Raw genomic sequence first — 23,439 nt, forward strand, 5'->3', positions numbered from 1 at the left:
TGTAGATTTGTAGCAAGCATAGAATGTCCCAGCCCTTAATTAGTTCACTCGCTATTAATTGAAAAATATCAAAGAGAATGGTTTTCCAGTAACAGAAACCTATCTTCATCCACTTTGTAGAAAATCTAATTAAATAAAACTTGCAAATTCATACAAAAGGACAACAATTTAGTATGAGATAGTGAAACACTGTATGTAATAAAAGAAGAATTGAATGCACTGAAACATTTTACAACCATAATTAGCCCATATTAAGATACCTTAGATTACATTTGAATATCAGACTTCCTGTACTATAAATCCAAACTGATGGAAGCTATGAAAAATGTTGTTTGAGATGACAGATATTACTATATAATCGGAAATGTTAGTCTTTTCAGTACTGTTTCAGGAGTATGCTCCATTCCCATGTCCAGTACTCCTCAGCATGCTGAAGAGTTATTTATGATTATATTATGGATCATATTATGATTATATTATAGATTATATTATGGATTATATTATGATTATAGTATGATTCTAAGCTTCTTTTTTAAGTTGTTTAGCTTTTATACAAACATTCGGACAGGCCCCTAATATTTTTCTGTCCTCTAACAGGGTAAATGTGAAAATAATTAGTCTTGCACGGTTGTTCTTGTACATGTACAATATGTACATGTACATACCCTGAACCTAATTCATGATTTCACACAAGCTCATATTTGCTATTAATATTCTAGTGTCTGTTTAAACTGTTCTGAAGATCAGAAAGGTACAAGTACCTTTAGATAAACACAGCCTTAACAATACAGACATAGCTGGGATACCAGTCACCTTCTGAATTAGATTCTGAGTTGAGAAACAAAGATGGCATGTGTCACTTGAACAATTAAGACAGTTAAAAAGTCAAACTCCATATATAAGCTTGTGAGTTATTTTTGATTCTCAATACTTTATATATGGTGTGTTTGTTTGCATTTACTCAAAAATCATTTGAGGTATGGACCCATACACAAGTAACGCAACCATTTGCAGTAAATTTATTAAAAGGCTTTGATCTCAGCATATTAATTGACTAGTAGTTGAGCACCATTTCCCAGGTTGAAGTGCACTATTATGTATTTGAGGATGTTTTCAGAGTATTGTTGCATTCCTTCAAAAAAGAAAATTAATTCAGAGTTCTTACGATAAAAGATGTATTTAGTTTATTTTGATACAGTATGTCCTCTAAAGAATGCAGTTATTCATCCTCATTATTACAATCTATTATGTTCCATCAGTCTACCATGTGGGTATTTCATTTTGATACTATGAATATGAACCAGGATTCAAATTAGTCTGAAATGTTTACAGTACCATATATAATGTTTTATCAATTTAGCAATAACTATACTTGTGGAAATACAGTGTGTTATTTATTTCAGGTAAAGTTTAGGGTCTCAAGTCGGAAATGCTCTAGGAACTCTGGCACCAATTCAACAGCAATAACAGGAACCCTCATTTGGGAATATGTAGGGGTATGCAATGACTAATTAAACTGTGAACAGGGAGTAATTGTATTTAAAATGAAAGATCAAAAAAGAAATAAATCCTTAATAACAATAATAGAATATTATTTATATAATATTGAGGTAAATACACATCTTGGCTTCCTGAGACTTTTAATTCAAGTGAATCAAAAATAATTTCATTATTTTTATACCTATTTATTTTACAGGGCTGAATTGTAGCTCTAAGGAATGCTTAGCACATACATGTGATGTCTGAAGGGCTGTTTAGGCAAGCTTGATTACATTACATTACATTACATTACATTCTGTTTCTCCCTTGCAGCAAAGTTGTGAAAGAAACATACTGTCCTTAACAGATGATTAGCTTGGCAGAAATTAGAGTCCTTTTGCAAGTGTATTGGCCGTAATGCACAAAAACAATTCACTTTCAGTATTTTCAGTGCCTTCATTTACCTGGGAAATCTGTTCTTACACATTTAAAATTCTACCAACCACGTTATATACAGTGAAAATAGAGTCTTGCACAGTTGTACATGTCAATATAATTTTCAATAGTATTAACCTGTTCACTGGTTTTGTAAGGCTAAATGCTTTGCAGGGTTCCTCATCTGGTTTTTATTTCACACGGAAGCACACAGGTTTTTAGTTTCTACTTCAAGTACTATGCAACTTGAATACAAAGAGGAAAGGTGGGACAGGTTCCAGGAAGAACAGCCAAGTATTTCCAGTTCTGGTAAATTACTCAAGAGGAAACAGGCCTGCAGCGATGTTGCTTTTAATTCTTTATGGGGCTCCCAAAAGTGACAAATGCCTACAGGCCTCCAAATTAGAAAACCTAGATCTGCTTCTAGGAAAAGCACAATCTGTGCTTTTTTGTAGTCCAGTTTCAAGCACTATCAAGAAAAGACAATGCATACGAACCACAGCTACTCAGATGGAAACCTGTAGGCTGTTCATTAAGGGACTAAATCATGGGCTGCAGTGACTACCCTGTTGTTTAAAGCTTATCTGCTCTATAATTACCCTTCAAACCTGCTGTTCTCTTTTTCATATCATTTTGTATATTGAATTAAGTGGAACAGGTGACATTCCAAAATCACTTTCACTAAATTTGAACTGGGCTTAATCATGGCTAAAGTGTACACCTGGTGTATACACACATTTACCTTATGGTAAACATACACAGAAATAAATTCAGGTGATTTTGAACACTGTATGAGAAAGTGCATAGTATGACATTTGGAAAGGTTGTTTAGCCCAGCCTGGATGGCTTTGCACCAGAGCATACACAGAACTCTTACTCCTCTGAGCTGTAAAATCGAATCATGAAATTTGGGTCTGTAAGATAGAAGCAGATGACAATAAAACTTTGTGAACACTAAGAAAAGTGCCCTCAGCCTTGGCCTGGCCCAAGGCACAAGAGCCACACTGTCCCCACTGCCTGGTGTTAGTCAGCACCAGCCTGATTGCTGCTGCCTCACCTGGACATCCCTGTCTTTCAGGTACCAGAAATGTCAACTTTTATGCTTCTGGGTTTTTCTTTGAGAGAAAGAACTTCTCTACCACACTCTTCCTAACTTTATTTGTAAGTGTTTGGATGGGGGAACCTAAGAGATAGCTCAGAAATAATAACAGAATTTCACTAGCTGTTGCCACAGTTCAGCATTTTTTAAAGAGCAGCACATAAATGTCAAAAGCATAATAAAATACCATTATAATAAAGTTCCTCTAAAATAAGTCAGTTTAAAATCCTAACACATTTAGTGAAGTTTTACATGCTTTTTGTTTGCAAGTAAATCAGAGTAATGAGAATGCCTACTTTTGCTCAAAAGTCACTGAAGCATCAACACCTTTAGCTAAAATTGTGCCTTTCCACTGCCTAAAAGAAAGACCTGAAAATCTGAGGAAGAGCACTTTAGCTATCCCATATAAAATAAAACTAATTGTTCAATAAAAATATTCCTTAATGAAAGGGTAAGTCTATTCTTCTAAGCTAAGCATAGGGATTCATTCTGGGCATATTGTGCCCAGAATATTCTTCTGCAGAGAAGGACTTGGGGGTGTTGGTTGATGAGAAAATGAACATGAGCCGGCAGTTGTGCTCATAGCCCGGAAAGCCAACCGTATCCTGGGCTGCATCAAAAGCAGTGTGACCAGCAGGTTGAAGGAGGTAATCCTGCCCCTTTAGTTTGCTCTTGTGAGACCTCACCTGGAGTACTGGGTGCAGTTCTGGTGTCCTCAACATAAAAAGAACATGGAACTGTTGGAAGAAGTCCAGAGAAGGGCCACGAGGATGATCAGGGGGCTGCAGCACCTCCCATATGAAGATAGGCTGAGAAAGTTGGGGCTGGTCAGCCTGGAGAAGAGACGTCTTCATGGAGACCTCATAGCAGCCTTCCAGTATCTGAAGGGAGCCTGTAGGGATGCTGGGGAGGGACTCTTCATTAGGGACTGTAGTGATAAGACAAGGGGTAACGGGTTCAAACTTAAACAGGGGAAGTTTAGATTGGATATAAGGAGGAAGTTCTTTACTGTAAGGGTGGTGAGGCACTGGAATGGGCTGCCCAGGGAGGCTGTGAATGCTCCATCCCTGGCAGAATTCAAGTTCAGGTCAGACAGAGCCTTGGGTGTTTAGTGTGAGGTGTCTCTGCCTATGGCAGAGGGGTTGGAACTAGATGATCTTAAGGTCCTTTGCAACCTTAACTATTCTATGATTCTATGATTCTATAAATATCTCAAAACTTGTATCTCTACTGAAAGCATTTCCAACTTGCCATTTCAAAAGTTTAAACTTAAGTAAGAAATACACATTTAAAAGAAGAAGCAAGAAAGAAAGGGATCTATGGGATATACACTCTTTGGAACACATATAAAGAGTAATTCTAGACAAATTAGAATGACTGCTTTCTACTGGAAAGTCTGATCAGCTGCCTTGTCTGTCTAATAATGAGGGGAAAATAATCAGGTACAGTAAAACTAAAAAAAATAACAAAACCAAAACCCTAAGAAAAAAGGAGAATTGTTAGAGTTTCCAAATATGAAATATGGAAACAGATTGGAGATTAATTTGTATGGATATACAAAAACCACTGCTTATTCCAGTACAGAATTTTTCATTTTAATTAAAACTGTTTTTCCAGTCTTCCTTCAAACTGGTGAAAACTATCTCAAGGTTTTGGGTTTTGTTAGTGTTTCAAAATACTTTAGTGAGACTTCTCCATCTGACCATGTGGTATTATTATCAACTCATTGTAAATGTAGTGTCATAAAACATAGAGCTCTAGTTTTAAAGGCGTAAGTCTGAATATATGTAAATAATCTTTTTACAACAGAATTTACAAGAATTTAAACAGATGAGTTCAAGATGAACCATCACTTTCTATTCCAAACATGGCAGTGCTGGACTTTAATTTTTCATTCATCTTACATCTGGACACCAAATTTCTGCTCTAAGAAATCAGGCAGTTGTACCATGGAACTCTGCATTTATTGATGTATTATTTTATTTTAACATAGAACAATAACCATACACAAAGATGCTAGAAGTTTCCCCTGTATCTGAAAGAGCAAATGCCACCTGCCTCCAAGCTGAACTCACTGTTGGCCAAAGCTGAGCCAACCAGTGATGGTGGTAGCACCTCTGGGATAACATATTTAAGGAGGAGGGAAAAAAAAGCCGTGCAACAGCAATTGCAGCCAGAGTGAGGAGTGAGAGTATGTGAGAGCAACAGCTCCACCAAGCACCATGGTCAGTACAGAAGGAGGGGAGGAGGTGCTGAGGCGCTGGAGCAGAGGTTCCCCTGCAGCCTGTGGTGTAGACCATGGTGTGACAGGCTGTGCCACTGCAGCACATGGAGGTCCATGGAGGAGCAGATAGCAACTTGTAGCCCATGGAGATCCCCACGCTACATCAGAGGAATGCCCAAAGGAGGCTGTGACCCTGTGGGTAGCCTGAGCAGGAGTAAGCTCCTTGTAGAACCTGTGGCTCCATGGAGAGAGGAGCCCATGGTGGAGCAGATATCCACCATAGAGGTTCATGGTGGAGCAGATGCACCCCATGGAAAGGACCCATGTTGGAGCAGTTCATGAATAATGCTCCATCCCTGGTAATGTTCAAGGCAAGGCTGGATAGAGCCTTAGGTGACATGGTCTAGTGTGAGGCATCTCTGCCCATAGCGGGGGGGATTGGAACTAGATGAGCTTAAGGTCCTTTCCAAACCTAACTATTCTATGTTTCTAAGAACTGTAGCCTGTGGGAAGGACTCACATCAGAGAAATTTTAGAGAGTTGTCTCCTGTGGGAGGGACCCCATACTGGTGCAAGGGGAGAGTGTGAGGAGTCCTTCCCCCTAAGAAGGAAGGAGTGGCAGAGACAACGTGTGATGAACTGACTGCAACCCCCATTCCCTGTCCCCCTGTGCTGCTGGGAGTGGGGAGGAAGGTAGAGAAAATCAGGAGAAAATTTAGCCCAGGAAGAAGGAAGGTGTGGGTGGAAAGTGTTTTAAGATTTGGGTTTGTTTCTGTTACCCTACTCTAATTTGATTGGTAATAAACTAAACAGATTTCCCTGAGTCAAGTTTGCATTGCCCATGACAGCAATTGGTGAATGACCTCTCCCTGTCCTTATCTCAACCTGTGAGTTTTTCATTATGTTTTATTTCTCCTGTTCCATTGAGGACAGCTCTGGTGGGCAACTGGTGTCCAGCCAGGGTCAACTCACCACACTTCTCAGATTTCTGCAGGATAACGCTAAGATAGTCAGATCTCATAACAATTTGTGATATAGAATCACAGAATAGTTAGGATTGGAAAGGACCTTAAGACCATCTAGTCCAACCCCCCTGACATGGGCAGGGATGCCTCACTGGACCATGTCTCCCAAGGCTCTGTCCAACCTGGCCTTGAACACTGCCAGGGATGAAATATTTACCACTTCTTTGGGCAATCTGTTCCAGTGCCTTACCACCCTCTACTAGAGATCTAAATTATTACTATGGGTTGGTGAATAGTTAATCTTGTTTCTCCATCTGAAATGGCTTTAAAAATAAATACAAGAGTGATTTATGTCTACAGGGTAACATGCAATTCTTACAGGTGCTCCTTAAAGACTGTATGTAAAATATTGCTACTATTTGTGTAATGGCCTATTTCTACCCATGCTACAGTTTATGAATAAAGAATCTGCCTGTGTACTGATAAATCATCACTATGTGTGTTCTTTGTTCTTTTCCAGAGAGCAGTGCAAAGAGGTAACATTAACAAGTGAATAAGAACAAGTACGTATGGATGCTGAGAACAAACCTTAATTTCTTGTCAGATACGCTTATCTTTCTACTAATTATTCTTTTAGAATTTAAAGACAGCTTATTATCTGGCACTATTTATCACTGTTACTTGGCTGCAAGCTGCAATTTAGCACTGCACCACTACTGCAGAGTAGTAGTCCACCAGACATAGCTGACTGCAGATACCAAGCTCAACAAACCTGGCAGCAACAGAGAAACAACAGGAACTTCCACAGTCTTAAAGACTGTGAGTAACAAGCTACTCTCAAGAGCCAAAAAAAGTGACAAAAAAACCAAAGCCAAGAAGAGGACCAAAAAAACTGTATTGCATGCAGTATGACAACTTCACAGCATGGTTGCCTATGGACTATGGCAGATTAGGAAATACTGATTTTCCTACTATGAGAAGCAAAGCACTTAAACCTGCAGTGTCTTATCCTCTCTCAGCTACTAGGATGACAGATGAGATGACAGGAAACCTCCTGACAGTTGCCCTAATTTACATCTAACGGATCAGCCCTACAGATAGTTCATAAAGCTAATTTGTCCACCTCCTTCCTAACACTCTTATCACATTACCACAGAAAAGAATAGCTTTTCTGTTACATCATTCTTGATGCTGGAACTGAGATATGTGGGTAACAACAAATAAGTATACAGTATTTCAGCAGTAACATGCCTTACTACCTTTCATTCAAAATGCACATTTCCTCCAAAACTATTCATTCCTCCAAAACATTCTTTCGCCATATGTATAAATATCAGGCAGTAAGCAAAAGTCATGGTACTGCTACATTCAAACACAGAATTTCATCTTGTTGGATGTTTCAATACATCTGAAGAAGTAGCCACCTGATTTGAATATTCCACACAAAGCAAGAGATTTTTAAAGAATATATGAGTCAGTGCTGTGACTAAGAGTGAAACAAAACTGCTTTCCCCCACCCCTTTCCCTAGTGCATGATGGATAATTTCCTGCTTTTACTATGTAATGTATGATCCTATGTTTGGACTATTGACTATATCTGAGAGACACAGGAAGAAAAAGGAGCATGCAACTAATAATGAATTTAAGACAATACAAAATTAAGAAAGAAAAAAATCTTCCAAGACGAAGATGGTTTGGGCTATGGCATAGCATCCAAAGAAATGTAAGACGTCTTTTCATTTCTTAAATTTAAACCACAAAAAAAAAAAAAAAAAAAAAAAAAAAAAAAAAAAAAAGAAAGAATAACGAATAATCCTGTATTGACAAAAAATGGTGGGTTAATCCAAGAGTTCTCTTAATATTCATTTAAACTTCATTATACTCCACTCTTGCCCTCCGACATTTCATCTCAGAAGGGACAGAGATCCTTTTCAAACCTCAGAAACACTGACATGAATCATAATAATCCCTTGTAAACTGATGATGTAAAGCTTTGTATCCCATTTAGGGTAAGCCACTCTGTTACTTTGTGCTGATAATATTAATCAGTCAGTATTTCTCTTTTTCTTCTCATATACTGAGACTATGAACTCTGTGGCTGGAGGAAATACATGTAGTTTTATTAAGAAGAAAAAAGAAAAAAAAAGAAAAAGAAAGAAAAAAAAAAGTAAAAAGCCTCATCTGACCCTGACAAAATCTTTTTATGATGGCCCAGATTTGGCCACAAGAGTCAGACCAGATGACTGCTGGAAGTAACTTCCAATCCCGTTCATTCTATGATCTACAATTTCACAAGTATATTTTGGAACATTTCAGAAGTCACTCACATTCTTTCAAAGACTGAAGAACACTGGAAAAGGAAGAAAAATGAAAAAGATAAAGAAAATGTTCAGATTTGGCTATGTGAAAATTACCAGAACTGGCCACTAGTACTTCTTTTAATCCTTAACGTTAAATGTGTCACAATTTATTTCTCTGGAGCTCCTCAAATCTCACAATGCCTGCACCATAGGAGTATCAAACACAGAGGAAATACAGCAAAAGTATTCCTCTTTGTTCCCTCTGTCTTATCCTTGAGTGTGTACTTAATGAGATGCAGATAGGAGAGCCAAATATGACATCATCTGCAATGATGGAAAAGTTAATATACCTTTTTAAGGTCATAATGGCCCAAAATAACATCCCCGCTGATGTATCTTCCAGGCAGTGATATTCCTTTCACACATACAATGAAAGAAAATCTTCTTTCTTTATCCTTTCCATCCTCTTTCTCCTTTGTCAGGGAGCTTATTTTTGTCTCTTTGCCACTGGGTGTTGACAGTGAGCTAATCACCAGCTGTGACACAATCATCTAGTTTGTGGTGCAGACTCGGATGGTCCGATTTCCACCTAGAGCTCTTGCCAGCAGTCTTCTAGTGCTTTAGTGCTTCTAAAAGGCTGAAGCAAGTCAACAGCTGGGCACTGCAACTGGGATGGAATTTAGAACTCAGTGCCCTCCTGACTAGAGAATGGATTGCTATTTCATTTCATTCAAAGCTTTGACATCACTGAACCCACAGTTCCTAATGAGTAATTTCAAGAAATCTCAGCCCACCAGAAACGCAGTTCCTAATCTAAAGTGTGCTTCAATATTTTTTTTTTGCGAAGGCCAAACTGCTTCCAATGTGCAACACAGTCTTCTAACTTCACTACAGACAATTAAAACAGACATGAAGAGGTTTTTTTTTTCTGCTTCCTCTTATTCCCCCTTGTGTGTAATAGGATAGAAAATCTATTTAATCTTGTCTGAGAAGGAAGTTTTGTCTTTAGGTAAAAATCCAATTATTTTCTAAAGTTTTCAGTATTTGATTTCCACTGGCTATATTGGAGCCCTGAGATTCCTCTCAGCTCCAGGGTTTACCATTATTAAGTTGGTACATTTTTGTGTAAAATTTGTAAAGGTTTTCACAAAAAAAACACAACAACAACCACTCCCCCCCCCAAAAAAAAAACAAAACTACAAAACAAAATAAATCCCAAAATAACCAACCAACCAAAAAAAAACCCAAAACGATTACCCCCCCAAAAAAAAACCAAACAACAAACAAAAAAAAGACAACAAAAAAAACCAAACAACCGACAAAAAAAAATCCAATAGGAAAAAAAGAGAAACCACCTGCAAGGAAGAATTATTTTATTGTGTGTATTGCACTGTCTGTAGAATTCTACAGTTAAAACCAGCCTCTGAATTTCCAGGTTCTAAACATCAGAACACAAAGGAAACAGGAGCATTTTGGTGAAGCCGTGACTCAGTCTCTTTCCTCAGCTCCCTGAGGATACAGTTGCACTGCCATACCCAGAAGATTTTTGAGTGCCTTGAATTCCAGGTACTTGATCATATGGTGTCCGAGCTCTGTATCAAAGCCAGAACAGGGCATTTTTTCTGCCTCAGGCTTGAAAAGGAAACCTGAGTACAGAAACCAAATGCAGGCTGCTACATGCACTAATTTCATTGGGATTCCAATTCTGATTTGCAAGAATTAACTGGAAATACTATTCTCCCAAAAAGTTAACCTAATGCCTTGTGTGGTTTCTCAACCTCCTGTTTGTATGAGGAGGAAAACATCATTTCTCCCTTTGCTCTTTATCTGTCCTGTCTATGTGGACCCTTATCTTGTAAAACAAGACTCTGTAAGCATAAATATATTTGATTACATTGACACCAAGCACAAAATCAGATGAACAGTGGGACTACTCAGAAGCTTGAAGTTAATCTCCTGCATAAGTGTTTCTGTGATGTAGGTCTCAGACTGTAAACAATGCAAAGCAGGAATATTCTCTTTTTAAGGCACATATTTGCCCAAGACAGAGGATTTGATTTAGACTAAGCATTACTACTACCAGTCACTACTAACAATGAATCTAATATTCATAATTACATGGAACTGAAAATTCTGCAACTGTATTTGGACAAATCTAATTTATTTGATAATCAGCTCTGTTGGTACTATTAAGTAAGTTTTTTTGGCAAAGGTCAGGCAGGACAAAAACTCATTTAAAATGACTATTTACATTCATTTGTTTTAGTTCCCCAAAGGCATGAATAAATTGCTTACAAATTTTAGCTTTTCATTTTTGCCTGAATAATATATAAAGGACTCATGACAGTATGTTTTATTACTTCTAGAAGTGAGCATGAGTCTAATGGTCCCTCTCTGTTTTTTAAAAAAAAACATAAATATCTATTAATGTGAAGTACGTGTTTTAATTCTTCAGTATCTAGAGTGTATTAGCTAATTGCTCCCTTCTTTAAGTAAATTTTCACACATGACGTAAGTTCCATTTCACTCTTTTGGAGCTTTGTTAGTTCTTTTCTCCTGAAATAAACAGAGAATAACTGAGATCTTTTTCCCTTCACAGTCATTGTTCAGATGGTTAACTTGCATGAATGTTTTGTGTTTCAAGTCTCTTGATTGAACCTGGATATTTCAGATCCTTAGCACGTGTTCTAAGTACTACATTACTCTTCATTTTAAGGTTTTCATCCTTCCTTCCTTTCCAGACAGAAGAAAAATATTTCTCATTTTGTAGAAATACATCCTTATTTGGAAAAAATGTTCGGTTCTGCTATATATTATTACAATTTTGCAGTAACTTTTACTTTTCATGAAATTTTACTTATGTAATTATTTTTCATATATTAGTTTATATGACAAAATTAAGAAAGAAAGAAAAACCTTTCTTGAGAAAGAAAACCAGTATGTACAGTGAATGTAAAGCAGGTGCATTAATTAATTTGATCAATAGTTTAAAGACAGGAATACAACTTCTTCTCCCTCAGGCTGCCTTGACTCCATCCTCTTTGTACTTCATACTTTTTTTTACATATTGTCATCAAAACCAAGTAATGTCACCAGCAGTCAGAGGAAGTGCTCCTATTATTTTCTTATTATCTGATTGCACATGCTTTAATCACTAATGGGTATACATTAATTTTCTTTTTTAGCTTCCATTAAGTCTTAGTGCTTTTTTCTACCCTCTGTCATTTTAAGGCTCCTTTCCCAAGTTTTCTACGCTTTACACCTCTTCTTCCATTACCTTTTGTGTTCGCTTTTGTTCTAGCCCTGAGTATTAACAGATTGAGAGACACTACATCATTTCTACCATTTCTGTGGTGAATGGAGTCCCTCACATACATATCAATTTCTTGATATTGAGCAATATAGTCTTTCATTTAAAACCAGTGGTGAATTTTATAGTTGACTTGTATTGTCTGTGGAAATGCTACTCCTGCCAGTTGCCTTCAGTGAAGATAAAACTCTTTTCCATGTAAGGTGCTTTTAAGAGCAGTGGACTGCTGTTTTGACACATGGATACCCTGGAGTCTATAGACACCAGACAACAAAAGCACCTAAAATGTCTTTTTTTTTCAGTCTATAGTAGTCTCAAAAAGTACTCACTTTGATGAGGCTTCATATTCCATCATCCCCATCCATTTTTATCACTATAGTCAGTTTAGGTTTCCAGCCTTATGAACAGCAGAGTTCAAGTTGAAGCCCAGAATTTAGAAGGTTGTACACTATTAGGGAGCTTTTCCCCGTAACCCATTCTATGCAGAACTTTCATTTCTGTTTTGTCAGGAAAAGGCGGTGCAGGAAAATACAGGTGCAGCTTTTTCTTCAGGTTTCAGCTCTGTCTTTTTATTCAATAATCAAAGAAAGACTGCAAGTATGGACTCTCACCCACTTCCAGTGGATGGTTCTTACTTTCTCAGGCAATAGGTCTCCTTCGTTACATTGGTCCCTCCCTAATGCCGTCACTGTTCAGCAGCTCTTTCTAAGGAAACCTACAGTTTCCTCTGTTTCTCTGCTCATTTTATCTAGGCTGTAGACTTTTACAACAGATGTTTCTGACTGTTTCTTTGCTTACATACTCAGCTCCTTCACTGTTATAATTGAAATCAAGTTTGACCTGACGATTCCTTATTTTCCCTGTTCTTGTCCATCATAGCTGCTTATTTCTGTCTAAAATAGAAAAAAATGTTCTTAAGATATTATGTGAAAAAATTCAGGAAATTGCATCTACATTGCCAGGAATATTCAGTTATTTCAGTATCTGTTTTCACCATTAATCAGGATCAAAAGCCTAATACTGCCATTTTTATTCCGAGGGAAAAAGCAGATTTAGATATTTGTAAAAAAAAAAAAAAAAATTAAACATGTCAACATCAACTTGAAATTAGGATGTCCACTTCAAATCGCCATATTGTTTTCAAATTATATCTAAATTTATCAATTTGAAATTAAATAGTTTGTCCAAATCAAAATTAGACCAACACAATTTGTAAGTTCAGAATATCCCACAGAATATTGTAGTATTTCATTACAGTAGAAGAAAGAAACCACAACATAATTGCATAATTTGGAAAATTATGTTTGGTACAATATTTGGGTTTTTTTTGCTATTAAAATATTTTTTCAACAACGTAATGGATTCTACGTCAACAAAACTGGACTGTGTAGTGCATACCGTGTCTTGGCTGAATGCTGTTGATCCCATCTGTTATCAGGGAATTAATGGGAATTCAAGGTTCCTACCAGAAATAGACCAAGTTTTCATGATACAAATGAGAATAATTTACTTAGCACCTAAATGTCACAATATAAGAAAACAAAGAACATTACAAAACACAATGACATGGCAATTTCTTGTGCTAGAGTGCTATTTAGGAAACATGTATATAGCTAAGGAGTGAAAATTAAAAAAAAAAAAAAAAAGTACTGTGTGAAAATTGTGGAATAATGATTCTTTCAGGGAAAAAAAAAAGTATACAAACCCACAAATCTTACCTAATTTAAGTACTTAAATTCAAAGAATTTGGGAAGCTACATAAGAAAACCTCTTCATTAGCAGAAATTTAAGAGCAGAATAATGCAATTGGAGTGTTACACCATCTTTTGCTATTTTAAACAGAAATAATGTATGCAGGATAACTGGACATAATGTCTTAATCTAAATACTGTAACTGATTATTGTGGAAAATCACAGTATGCACTGTTCTCAGGCCTGACAATTAGGACTGAATGACTGATCTGTAAAGCTATCTATTAGTTTTGACAATGATAAAAATACCAACCATTCTAGAAGGAAGGCAAAGTACTAAAAAAGTCTTATTCAGCCCTAAAAGTAACAAACATCAGTTAACAACAATAATTACAGAATTATATTTGCCAGAGTGTGAAACCAGTTGAGTACAGTAGTTGTAGCTCTAATTGAACTTATCCTACTGAACCAAAACCAAACCCCAACCAAACCAAAAAAATAACAGTGTAAAGCGCTGAAAAGCAATTTTATTCCTTATATTAATATGTCTTTAGGGAAATCTGTATTCCAGTCAAAATGTCTTCCCTATCAAACCTGCAGCCAAATTCCAGCTAAGATACCAATGTTACTAGACACTGATTTTGCAAAAACCTACATGACTCTCCAAGACTGCTACATTCTGAAAAGCCCCTGGGAATGTAAAAAATCTCTGTGTTGTCAAATGTTCCTTAAAATTTGTTAAGAGCTGTATTATTATAAGGGTTTGTATCTTTTCCTCATTGCCTACAATAATGCTGAATTAATTTGCAAGGCTGTAGTAAAACAATTCAGCAAAGTATGGAACTTTTATTATTGTCAGCACAATTAATACTCACCCTCTCATTGCTATGGAAGCTACAGTGGCATTAATATGGAGACAGATCAAGTAATACTTGTGTGTACTTCTAAAAATAAATGCTTTAGGTAGCAGGAGGATAGCCACTTTTTCCAGACATATTAAAGCATTATCTATCAGGATTCAAATGTGACTCCCTGTGACCTATTAAGAACTGTCAATCAACAGTGGACACCTAGGCATACAGAGATACAGGTGACAGAAGAAAATCCAGTATGTACAGGTGAAAGTGAAATGAGAACAAAAAACATAAGTATGAAAAAAATCCAACAAGACTTCTGCACAGTAGAACAAACTTCACTGTCAGATTCCCAATGGAAGGGATAAAGGGTAAAAATTACATACTTCAGAAGAGTCACAGCAGTGGCTGAGTCCATATTAAGCAGGATAGTTCTCTAAAAATGTACTGTAAAACTAATGAAGATGAACAATGTGTCATTTTGGTGTCTGTAGTAGTGCGGTAAGTGATATCACTGGTAATGAAATGGTCTTCAAACTAGCTGGAAAATAGAATGCAATGATCAGAAAAAAGTAAATTAAATTTGTAAATGCTAAGACCAGGATCCTGGGTAATAAAAAAGATAGAACAACTGCTGCAAGGTATCATCAAGTAGTAAATCATAAATAAGTCATCAGACCAAATAATAAAATCATAATAGAAAAAAATTATGGAATAATACATTCATTTTCAGAAGGGAAAAAAAAACCAAGGGTAATGTTTTTAAGATAGAATTGGGCCATGATAAGTTTAAAAGGCAGCCACAACAACACAATGTGTTGACTATCAATAAGCCTGAGAATTGTGTAATTTTTTAGATCTTTATATTCTCAGATGAAATTACAAGAAGAAATGCCTTGAATAATAATATGGCCCAATATCAGACATGCTTTCCAAGATTCCAAGATTTTTTTACCAGACAATTAATGGCAACACCACTGTGGATGCCATTTCAGCTTATTTTAATAAGCAACGGAAATTTAAGAATAAGAAGGTCATAGAAAACAATATACTTGAATGAATGGAACTAATTTGGAGTAAACTGAAGTCACCATTAAGTAAAATTGGCTTATATGTAAGGGGGTTTTATTGCTTTTGCATGAAATGGAAGACTGTGAAACTAAGGGATGAAACTTAAAGGCTCGCCAGCACTAAGACAAAATCTCTCTCAGAAAAAATGATGGGTTTTTTTTACTGATAGCAAAGGGAAACAAATTCCAGGGACAAGGCCCACAATTAGCTGAATTTCGCACAACCTCAAAATCAAACTGCATAAATGTAGTAGGAAAGAATTGGAAACAAAACCTGTATTTAAGGAGTTAATCTAGTATGGTCACACAGAGTGCTATCTCATATTACGAGGTAATGGCCACAGAGACATGCAACCTTCTCTCCTTGGTATTTCTTGAAAGAACCAATTTAATTTAACAACCACTTCAGCCTTACTGCTTTTTACATCTAAATTAATTCATTTAGAACTAGATTGCATGTTTTACACTGTACTAGCCAGAGATTCACTAATTTTCTGTCTAGATAGTACCATCCATACACTATTTTTTTTTCCACAGAAATCTCACAGGAATTAGTTAGACCTCTGAAAACTAGACTTATCCTAAGATCTTCAGAGTCCTTTGGAAATCCATACTGGTCAGAATCATTCTTGGGAAGTCCAAGGGCCTAATTGCTATTTCCTGTTATACAAGCAGTCTGGTTGTATATATACAAAGGCTGTGTTACTATGATATGCCATTTATCACTGGAACATGTTTCTTATGAGGAGCGATTGTGAGAGCTGCACCTGTTTAGTCTAGAGAAGAGAAGACTGATAGAGGATCTCATTAATGCATATAAATATCTCAAAGGCGGGTGCCAGTAGGATGGTGCCAGACTCTTTTCAGTGGCCCAGTGACAGGACAAGAAGCTATGGCCATGAACTAAAACACGAGAAGTTTCACTCAACATGACTCCACATTTCACTCAACATGACGAAGAACTTATTTACATTGAGGGTGGCAGAACACAGGAACAAGCTGTCCAGGGAGGCTGTGGCATCTCCCTCTCTGGAGATAGTCAAAACCCACCTGGACATATTCCTGTGTGACCTACTCTAGGTGGCCCTGCCTTGGCATGGGGATTGAACTAGATGATGGTCAGAGATCCCTTCCAACCCTAATGATTCTGTGATCTTTCTCAGAGTCATACACAGAGAACTACCACAACAATAAAAAATAAAAATAAAAATCCAAGAACAAAAAAAAGCAGTTTGGTTCAAGCAATAGATTTTCCTAGAGGTACTACAAATGTCTCTCTGTAAAATCAATAGGAAAAAAAAACATGAAGTAGATGCTGTCCATACTAATTCTGCCATGTAGTTAATGAAACTTCAAAGTAAAAAAAGGGTTTCCCATCTGGAGGCAAATGTCTGAAGTTCGGAGACACTTGGCCTCACAGCTGGTCAAAGAAAGTTGCAGAAGATCTAAAAGCCTCCCTTCAAGCACAGCCTTCTGCAGGCTGGTCAGTCTTGGCTGACACTCCTCCTAGGCACCAAGAAGGCTCTACAGTGTCTGCTACAGTTTAGAAAGCCATTGAGCTGACTGAAGAAAAACCCAGAAGCAAGGAATCCTCCTATAAAGAACTCTACATTAAATCACTGAACTGCCCCATAATCCAGCAAGTAAATTACTGGCACTGAAGAGTCATTGCAGCTAGGTATCATATTCAGCAGCAGATAACATCTTCCTATACTGCATGAGGATCAATTACAAAGAACTTAGGTGTAAAATATTACATGTGAAACATGCTTCTTAAAATTTTTGTATTTCATGATCATGGAACTCTTTAAAGAGAGGTTTTCGTGTTTGTGTGGACACTGCTCAAGGCATTGCACATATTTCTAAAATGCAGAGGAGAAAAGAAAACAACAATTTCTGTTTGATCTACTCTAAAAGGAATTTGAATTAGGAATTTACAGCTAAAATATACAGTTAGACAAAAGTTATCTATTTGGAGAAAATATATCTAAATGCTGAAGAGGTGCTCAGGAGACCTAGGCTCATTCATTGTTTTCATACTGTGTAAACTTGTATGTTTTGATACTGTTCATTGTTTTGATACTGTGTAAACTTTGTAGACAAATCATTTAAGCTATGTCCTCAGCAGTTCTGAGATGAAGAAATACTTCTGACCTGACATGTTGAACTGAAATTGTTTCCTGCAGGGTTTGAAATGTATACACAGACACGTCTTTTATCAGAACAGGGTGTCTTTTCCTATTCTGAGCTCTACAAATAAATCTCTCATTCATTTAAATTGAAAATATGTTTCACAGCAGAGACTTCCTTTTGTTCTGATTGTGTAAGTATGTTACAGGGAGAATTTAATTTCATTTGGGATATTTAGGTGCCACTATAAATTATAACTGAAATTTATTTCTCTACTTCGGTAAGTTATGGGGTGGGGGGCAATTTGCAATTACTTTCCTGTCCTTCAAAGTATATTTTGTCATTATGCTGCTTTTATTGCTAAAATTTCATCACAAAATATATAAATATATAAAAAAACAGGAAAAAATAATGAAATTTAATTTTTACTTTGCTAGTAACACTTTAATTTACACAGATGCAGAAAAGGCAGAATTGGGCATTTGAAATGTTCAGTTAACTAGTAAATATTTTTTCTGGAAGCAATTTGTTACAAATATCTTTGAAATACCCAGCATTTCAAGACCTGTTTGATTTCTAGTACAATTTCTTCCACCCAGGGAAGCTCAGGGTCTTAGTGGTATAGTAAATTATTTGCCGGCTGACAGGAAGCCAGATGTTCATAAAGCTTCTTTGCTGTTGAAGCTTTTAAGAGATATTTTAGCTAGGTACCAGAATTAGCAATTAGTATTCAGGAAGTCACTCTTCAAATGCCAGTGGTGAAAATGTATTTGCTCTAAAAATTATTCATATGCAAGTGAGAGGTGGAAAAACATAAACTAATCCCTAAGTGCTATGGAAAAGAAACTTAGTTAGATTTTAATCAGCACTTAGCAGTCATTTAATGAATGCAGCCTCAAAGCATAATCCATCAAACTGTAACTAGTGTTATCACTGGTTTAAAAACTATGTATTAAGAAACAAACTTAGAAAAAAACTGTAGAAGAGCAGTGGGGAACTCTGGCACTATGAGCTCCAGGTCTGTGAGTCTGTCATGTCTGGTAACCTTAGTAAATCAAGTTCAGTGATGACAACTGTGGTATAACTTACTGGAAGTGAGCTGAAGGCTGCTCTCATTCTTTGGGTCCTGAGATCCGTAAGATGATTCTTGAAATATCAAAGATAAATTTATGACACTTCAATTAACTGTTGATGTTCATTGAATAATTATGATTATTACCTGTTAATTGGCTAAGATATTTCAATAACTTGTAATTACCCTCAGAGACTTACTAAAATCATAATGCTGAAATACTGTATTAATGCTCACAGGACAATACCCATAAGGTGCTGCTCTGTTTATAGCCTGCAGAGCGTACACCACACATTTAACAGGAGTTAACACTCATTCACTGAGATCACACTGATTTGGCAGCCACAGGCACTTCACAGCACCAGGGTTGTAAAATAAAGTATTTATCAAACCAGCTTTGCAATATAAAATCATGGCTACAGGTATGTACTTAGATTGTTTTAAAGTGCGTTTGTCATTGTAGAACAGCTATCTCTCTGAAATCCAAACGGGTAGGAAGAGGAGACCGCAACACATGTCCAAATATTTTTAGCCAAGTATGCAGACTGAAAATTTTGTAAATGTTTGAAACTTGTTATAAAATAGTGTCCTGAGTTCAGCAGTAGCAGTCATTTTTTCTCCTTCTTAGTAGCTGGTGCAGTGCTGTGGTTTTGACTTTCAGCCTGGGAACAATGCTGATAACACCACCGGTTTTAGTTGCTGCTTAGTAATGTTTAGTCTGATCAAGGACTTTCCCATGCTCTGCCAGGGAGGAGGGGAAGCTGGGATGAAGCAGAGACAGGACACCTGACCCAGGCTAGACAAAGAGGTATTCCATACCACAACACGTCATGCCCAGGATGTAAACTGGGGGCAGTTACCCGGAAGGGCTAGATCACTGCTCGATGGGGCTGGGTATCGGTTGGCAGGTGGTGAGTGGTTGTGTTCTCTTGTTATTTCCCTTATCATTATTATTATTGGTTGTAGCAGCAGTGATTTGTGTTATACCTTAGTTACTGAACTGTTCTCACCTCAACCTGTGGGAGTCACATTCTTTCGATTCTCCTCCCCATCCCTCTGGGAGCAGTGGGGGAGGAACGGGGAGTGAGTGAGAGAGTGAGCTGCGTGGCTGACTGGGCTTAAACCACGACAAATATAATTTAGTATACCACTATTATGAGTAAACTACATTATTCCCTGTATTATTATTTTAATCAGCAAAATCAGTACACATTGACAAAATAGTGCTTTTTTTAATGAGTTTCAGTAGGCCTGCTGATAAAAGGAAAAGATACATACCTTTAAACTTCCTTTCTTATTCTGCTACTCTAGAATCACACCACCTTTATCAAAGTTTGCTGACATTACCAGTGTTTTGAATATACACACAGTACTTCATTTTACTTAAACATTTTCATTTCCAAGTTACTTATAACATTATCACTGTAAATATTCTTATCACATAATATCCTCTTAGAGAAAACAAAACAAAACAAAACATAACACCAACAAGCAACAGTCAATACAAACCTGCTCTTAGCAGAAAGGGCAGGAAGAAAATACTGGCACCTGGAAGTAGGTTCCTGGCTGTCTGAGAACATACATAACACTAATATAATATTTAGAAAGAATGGTTTACAGGAAAAGGTGGAATTAAATGTCAATAAATACCTGTTCTAAATGGCTGTTGTTCTTATATTTCACTTAATAACAAAAATCTAATATAGCCATCTGGCTTTAAACTTCTTGAGAATAACTTAGAGGGACTGAAAGAGGTAAGAGATATTTCAGTGAAGCTCTGAATACTTTCAGTGACTAGTGGTCTCTGAACTTTTCATTTGCTGACTAGGATCCTTATAAAATCCTCTCCTGAAGACTACTTCGCCCGGCCTGTATAGAAAATGTAGGAAGATCAGAAGACTATCAACAAAACAGAGGAGAAAATATCACTAATCCTGCCTTCCCTTCCACATGTACCTGAATGCACAGTCTGATATCTAAGTTCAAAGTATGTAACAATACAGATTTCAGATGAATTCTTAAGGCTGCCTGTAGTCTGTCTCCATGCCACATTGAACCTGGAGAGTTACTGTGACAGTTTTGCTACCTGTTTTTATAGAATCATAGAAACATAGAAAAGCTAGGGCTGGAAAGGACCTTAAGATCATCAAGTTCCAACATCCCTGCCATGGGCAGGGACACTTCAAGCTAAACCGTATCACCCAAGGCTCTGTCCAACCTGGCCTTAAACACTGCCAGGGATGGAGCATTCACAACTTCCCTGGGCAACCTATTCCAGTGCCTCACCACCCTAACAGGAAAGAATTTCTTCCTTATATCCAATCTAAACTTCCCCTGTGTAAGTTTTAACCCATTACCCCTTGTCCTATCACTACAGTCCCTAATGAAGAGTCTCTCCCCAGCACTCTTACAGGGACTCTTCAGATACTGGAAGGCTGCTATGAGGTCTCCATGCACCCAGCCTGTCTTCATAGGGGAGGTGATGCGTCCCCTGATCATCCTCGTGGCCTTTCTCTGGACTTGCTCCAACAGAAACATGTCTTTTTTATGTTGAGGACCCCAGAACTGCACACAATACTCCAGGTGAGGTCTCACGAGAGCCTAGTAGAGGGGCAGGATCACCTCCTTTGACCTGCTGGTCACACTGCTGTTGATGCAGCCCAGGATACGGTTTGCTATCTGGGCTGCGAGTGAACACTGCCAGCTCATGTTAAGTTTCTCATCAACCAACACCCCCAAGTCCTTCTCTACAGGGCTGCTCTGAATCTCTTCTCTGCCCAACCTGTAGCTGTGCCTGGGATTGCTCCAACCCAGGTGTAGGACCTTGCACTTGGCATGGTTAAACTTCATAACATTGGCATCAGCCCACCTCACAAGCGTGTCGAGGTCCCTCTGGATGGCATTCCTTCCCTCCAGGGTATCAACCAAACCACACAGCTTGGTGTCATCAGCAAACTTGATGAGGGCTCACTCAATCCCACTGTCCATGTCAGTGATGAAGATGTTAAACAAGACTGGTCCCAGCACCAATCCCTGAGGAACACCACTCGTTACTGGTCTCCAGCTGGACATTCAGCCATTGACCACAACACTTTATGTGAGGTCACCCAGCCTGTTCTTTATCCACCAAATGGTCCACCTATCAAATTGATGTCTCTCCAATTTAGAGACAAGGATGTTGTGTGGGACAGTGTCAAATGCTTTACAGAAGTCCAGGTAGATGCCATCAACTGCTCTACCCCTGTCCATCAGTTCCGTAGCCCCATCACAGAAGGCCACCAAATTGGTCAGGGAGGATTTCCCCTTAGTGAACCCATGCTGGCTGTCACCATTGACATTGATTTTCATGTGCCTTAGCATGCCCTCCAGGAGAATCTGCTCCAAGACTTTGCCAGGCACAGAGGTGAGACTGACTGGTCTGTAATTCCCTGGGTCATCCATTTTCCCCTTCTTGAAAATGGGGGTTATATTTCCCTTTTTCCAGTCATCGGGAACTTCCCCTGACTGCCATGACTTTTCAAATATGATGAACAGTGTCTTAGCCACTTCATTTACCATCTCCTTCAGGATCCATGGACGGATTTCATCAGGTCCCATGGATTTGTGCATGTTCAGGTTCTTAAGATGGTCACAAACCAGATGCTCTCCTACAGTGGGCCCAAGGTCTTCATTCTCACAGTCTGTGTCTGCCTTCCAATACCTGGGTGGTGTGATCAGAGCCACACTGTCTGACACACATCTCACATATACAGTATATTTTGCAGAATCTCTCCACTTTTACTTCTACAGTTGATGTTGTAGCTCCTTTAGATTCCTTTAGCTCCACAGCTCAATGAAGCTGGACAGCATAGTGAAAAACTTAGCTTAGTAGAATGCCTCTGAATATCACCGGTATTTTTGCTCAGGCACTTTGAAGATCAGCTGTATAAGAACATTTCCATTAAACCTTTTATTTAGTCAAAATCAGAACTGTTTTTCTTTAAATGTATACCTATATTGTCTCCATGCATTTTGAAACCTGCAAACCTATTATTCTTCTGCTCCTCCTCTAAAATCACTTCAGTGGTGACACCTGGTTTAAAGAAAAAAGATTTTCCTGCAATTGTTCAAGTGCTATGTCACATCCCAGTAAACCACTAGAAGGAATTCCATGTTCCACAGGCTGGAAATAAAAGCACCAAGGGTTCCTGTTGGTCTGATATTTATGGCAATGATGGTGATAAAGCAAAGTTGTTTAGTTTTAAGAAAAAAAATAAAAAGAAAAAAAAAATTCAAGAGCAGCGCCAAGAAGACACGTTTCTTGGTGTATTTGTGCAGAACATCAGAAGCCAAGATGGTACAAGTGCCATGACATCACTTCAAATACTGCTTTACCAGAGACCACTGCACAATCAGCAAAGGTAAGAATATCTTTCTAAGACCAAGGTGAAGACAGATCTTCTTGCATATGTACAACCTAGAAATGATTTGAGGAGTAAAATAGGGTACATGGCATTATGAAATAGTTAAATAATGCCTTAAATTTTACTTCATTATTTTCAACACAATTTTGTCTCTTGCAATTTCTGTTACACAAGTAATCTTGCTAACATTCTACTACCTTCAGTGGGGTGAGTGTTATTTATAGTTTAAGTAAAACATAGTGGCTTTACCCATAGGTGAGCCCTCACCTTCGTACTAAAATTAGGCCATAAACCAGTTGGCTTTTATCTTTCCTTTTCATTATTCTGTACATGTTGATCATGGAACATGAGTTTCTAATTCTTTTTGCTTCCCAATTGGCTTATACTCCCAAGGTACATTTCTAAG

The sequence above is a fragment of the Pezoporus wallicus genome, unplaced genomic scaffold, assembly GCF_028554395.1.
Source record: "Pezoporus wallicus isolate ANWC-B61680 ecotype Strahan unplaced genomic scaffold, APGP_CSIRO_Pwel_v1 contig_7204, whole genome shotgun sequence".
Classification (NCBI taxonomy): Eukaryota; Metazoa; Chordata; class Aves; order Psittaciformes; family Psittacidae; genus Pezoporus; species Pezoporus wallicus.